Genomic DNA, 4,728 nt, shown 5'->3' with positions numbered 1-4,728 from the left:
CGGCTCGTTAGTTTTAGTTACCCTATGGTTGGTTGGATCAAGATATGTCTTGTTCGGTTAAGATGTCTTCGACCTTCGTGGTATACGTTGATGTTTGGTGGCCTTCTGCGCTCTACTGTGTCCAAATATACTCTGCTCCAATCTGGGGAGGCCAGCAATAGTTGTCTCGGCGCGTCAGTTTGTGTCAGGCTACATTTGGTTAGGGTACGGTAGCCTTTCTTAAATATGTGTAGCTTCGACCTTCGTGGTATGAACAGTTGCTCGGTAGATTTCTGCGCTCTACTGTGTTCTAGTGTGTTCTGCTTGGCCCTGAGGAGGCCAGAAATAGTGGTTTCGACATGTTAGATTCTGGTATATAACGTTTGGTAATGTTACGTTTGGTTAGTTTCGGATAGGATAGCTTAGACCTTTGCGCTGTACACGGCTATTCGGTGGACTGCTGCGCTCTTCGTCGTTCTACCATACTCTGCTCGAATCTCCGGAGTCCAGCAATACTGGTCGATGCGCGTTAGTTTGCGTTATATTAGATTTGGTTAGGTTAGGTTACGTTGAGTTAGGTACGGATGGCTCCGTCTTTTTTGCTACACACTGCTATTATATGAACTTCTGCGCTCTTCTCTGCGCAATCACACCCTGCTTGACTCTGTGGACGTCAGGAATGGTGCTCTCGAGACGTTAGGCTGAGTTATGTCACGATTGGTTAGGTCAGGATTGGCTGCGTTCGGCCAGGATGGCTTTGACTTTTAAGTTACACACTGCTGTCTGGACGATTTCAGCGGTCCACACTACTCTACTGCCATCTGCTTAGCTCTCGTGATGCCAGCAACAGCGGCCGTTGCACGTCAGGATGGGTTACGTTACGTCTGCCTGTGTCACGAATGGTTAAGTTTGGAATGCGTAGCTCTAACTTTTGTGCTATACACTGCTATTCGTCGGATTTCTGCGTTCTACTGTGCTCTAGTATGTTCTGCTTTGATCCGTGGGTGTCAGCAATGGCGGTCTCAGCAGGCTGTGGCTGCTGTGTATATAACGTTTGGCTTGGCTACGTTAGGACACGTTTGGTTGGGATAGCTTTGACTTCTGTACTGTACTCTACTATTCGGACGATATCTGTGCACCGCATTGCTGAACTCTCATCTGCTTGACTCAAGGGATGTCAGCAGTAGCTGTCGTCGCACGTTCGTTTGAGTTAGGTTACGCTTGGTTAGGTTAGGTTGGGTTATGTTTGGTTAGGATGACTTTGACCTTTGCGCCTTACACGCTATACGTTCGATGTCTGCGCTATGCATTGATCCAATAGCATCTGCTTGTGTCTGGGGAGGCCAGGAATGGTGGTCGTGGCGCTTTCGGTTTAGTCATGTTACGCTTCGTTCGGTTAGGTTAGGTTAAGTTTGGTTAGGATGGCTTTGACTTTTGTTCCATACACTGCTGCTCGGGGGATATCTACGATCCACATTTCTCTATTCTGCTCTGCTCGACTCTCGTGACGCTAGCAATCGCAGTCGCGGCACGTTACGCTGAGATAGATAACGTTTGGTTAGGATAGGCTGCGTTGCGTTCGGTTAGGGTAGGTATGCCTTTCTGCTGCACACTGACATTCTATGGACTTCTGCGCCCTTCTGTACGCTACCACGCCCTCCTTGTCTCTGCGGGCGCTAGGAGTACTGCTCTCGGCAAGTTAGGTTGTGTCACCCTTGGATAGGCTAGGTTTGGTTGGGCTTGTATAGGACAGTTTTGTCATTTGTGCTATACAATGGTATTCGTACGATTTCTACGTACGTTACGTATACAATGGTCTACGTTGCTCTGCTGTACTCTGCTTAGCTCTTGTAGGGCAAGAAATGGTGGCCGTGGCACGTCAGCTTTCGCTACGTTACGTATGCTTATGTTACGTTTGGATAGGTCAGGAGGATTAGCTTTAACCTTAGCGCTATAAACTGCTAGTCGGTGGATTCCTGCGCTCGACTGTGCTCCTATATGCTCTACCTGGCGCTGGGGATGTCAGCAATAGTGGTCTTTGTACTATACGATGTGTTACACTTCGTTTGGCTGGGGTAGGTTTTGTCAGGTTATGCGTTGATATCTTTGACCATTGTGCTTTGCACATCAGTGCGGCGGACTCCCGCGCTGTCATGTGCTCTTGTATATCCTGCTTTGCTCGGGGATGATCAGCAATAGCGGTCAAGGCAAGTTAAGTTGAGGTAGATTACGATAGTTTGTGTCACGTTTTGCTAGGTTAGGAAAGAGTAGCATTGACTTTTGTGCTGTACACAGCTATTCGCTGGATTTCTGCGTTCCACTGCGATATAATATACCCTGCCTTACCCTTGGAATTCCAGAAATTGTGGCTGCGGCACGTTAGGCAGTGTTATATGACGTTAGTTGAGGTCAGGTTTGCTTGGGCTAGATTGTGATGTCTTTGACTTTCGTGCTATTAGCTGCCGTCCTATGCACCTCGGCGCTCTACTCTCCACTAATATGTCCTGTTTAGCGATGATGAGGCCAGAAATAGTGAGCTAGGCGCGTTAGGTTGGGATGGGTTTCGTTTGGCTAGGTTAGGTTAGGACAGGCTAGGTCAGGATATCTTTTACTATTCCGCTTTACACTTCGATGCGGCGGAATTCTGCGCTCTACTGTGCTATAGTAGATTCTACTTTGCTCCGCGGAAGTCAGCAATAGTGATGTAGGCACGTTAGGTTGAGCTATGTTCGTTCGGCTGTGTTATGTTTCGTCAGGTGAGGATAGGATGACTTTGTCATTTGCGCTAGACACCGCTATTAGTTGGATTTCTGCGCTCTTCATTGCTCTATTACACCCTGCTCGACTCTGGGGAGACCAGCAATAGAGGTCCCTGCTCGTTGCGCATAGTTATTCTAGATTTGGTTAGGTTAAGTTAGGTCTGGTTATGTTAGTATGTCTTTGGCTTTTGTGATATTCATTGCCATTTGGTGTCTCTCAGCGCTCTACTGTGCTGTACTATAAGCTGCTCGTCTCCGGGGCTAGCAATAGAGGTCGTGGCACGGCAGGTTTTGTTAGGCTACGTTTGGCAATACAGCGATTTGTTAGGTTATCGTAGGGATGCCCTGTCTCTTGTGCTACACACCGCTATTCGGTAGATTTCTACGCTCTACATTGCTGTACTCTACTCTGCTCGCCTCTGAGGCCGCCAGTAGTAGTGGTCTCGTCACGTTAGATTGAGTTAGGCTTCGCTTGGCTAGGTTACGTTCGTTTGTGTTATGTCCGGATAGCTGAGCCTCTCGTGGTATACACTGCTGTTCTCTGGACTTTTGCGCTCTGCCGTGCTCGACTGTATTCTGCTTGTCCCTGGGGCGTCAAGCAATAGCGGCCGCGCCTTGTCAAGTTGAGTTAGGCTTCGTTTGGTTAGGTTGTATTTTCTTGGGTCAGGTTTGGATAGATATGACTTTTATGCTTTACACTGCAATGCGGCTGGATTGTTCGCTCTACTTTGTTCTAGTGTATTCTGGTTGGATTCGTGTTGGTCAGCAATAGCGTTCTTGGAACGTTGGGTAGGGTTATGCTACGTTTGGTTATGCTATGTTTGGTCAGGTTGGGCTAGGATAGCTATGACTTTTGTGCAATAAACTGCTTTTCGGTGGGATTCTGCTCTCTACGATGCTCTACTATACTCTGCTCAACTCTGGGGATGCGAGTAATATTATTCCCGTCACGTTAGTTTCATTTATGCTGCGTTTAATTATGTTACGTTTCATTAGGGTTGGAGAGGATATCAATGACTTTTGTGCTATATAATGCTATTCGTTAGACTTCTGCGCTATACTGTACATTTACATGCTGTGCTTCGCTCTGGGGAGGCCAGCAATAGTGGTCTCCACACGTCATTTTGAGCTTCGTAACGTTTGTTTATGTTACGATTTCTTAGATTGGAAAGGATGGCTTTGACTATTGTGCTGTACACCAATTCTCGGTGGATTTCTGCGCCCGACATTGCTCTACGATAGTCCGATAAACTCTGGAGAGGCCAGTAATGGTGGTCCTGGCTCGTCAGGTTTGGCTCTGCGACGTTTGTTTAGGTTATGCTACTTCGGTTAGGATAGTACTGCTTTCCGGTGGTCTTCTACGCTCTACCGTGCTCTAGTATGATCTGCTTGGCTCTGGTCAGGCCACCAACAGTGGTCTCGGCACGTTAGGATGGGACATATAACGTTTGGTTATGTTACGATTGGTTAGGTTGGGACGGGATAGCTTTGACCAGTGTGCTATACACTGCTGTTCCATGGATTTCTGCTATCTACTCTCCTCTAATATCTTCTGCTTGGCTCTGGTGAGTGCAGCAACAGCAGTCATGTCACATTAGGTTGAATTATGTTACGTTTGGTTCAGTCACGATTTGTCAGGATAGGTCATGATAGCATTGACATTTGCGCTACAAAGAGCTATTCGAAGTATTTCCGCATACTACAGTACTCTAGCATGTTCTCCTTGGCTCTGAGGATGCCAGCAAATGGGTCTCCAACGCTATGTTGATATAGGCTACGTTTGGTTAGCTTAGGTTAGTTCAGGTAAGGATTAGGTGTCTGACTTTGGAGCTACACAATGCAATGCTGCGGATTTCTGCGCTCTACCGTTATTTAGTATATTCTTGATTGCAGCAATACTCGTCTCGTCGCGTTGTGTTGAGTTATGGTACTCTCGGTTGTCTGGTTATGCCAATTTCGGATCTGACAGCTATGACTTTCGTACTATACG

The sequence above is a fragment of the Eufriesea mexicana genome, unplaced genomic scaffold (genome assembly GCF_001483705.2).
Source record: "Eufriesea mexicana isolate 0111107269 unplaced genomic scaffold, ASM148370v2 scaffold723, whole genome shotgun sequence".
NCBI classification, from domain to species: Eukaryota; Metazoa; Arthropoda; class Insecta; order Hymenoptera; family Apidae; genus Eufriesea; species Eufriesea mexicana.
Note: the sequence above shows the minus strand (reverse complement) of the source record.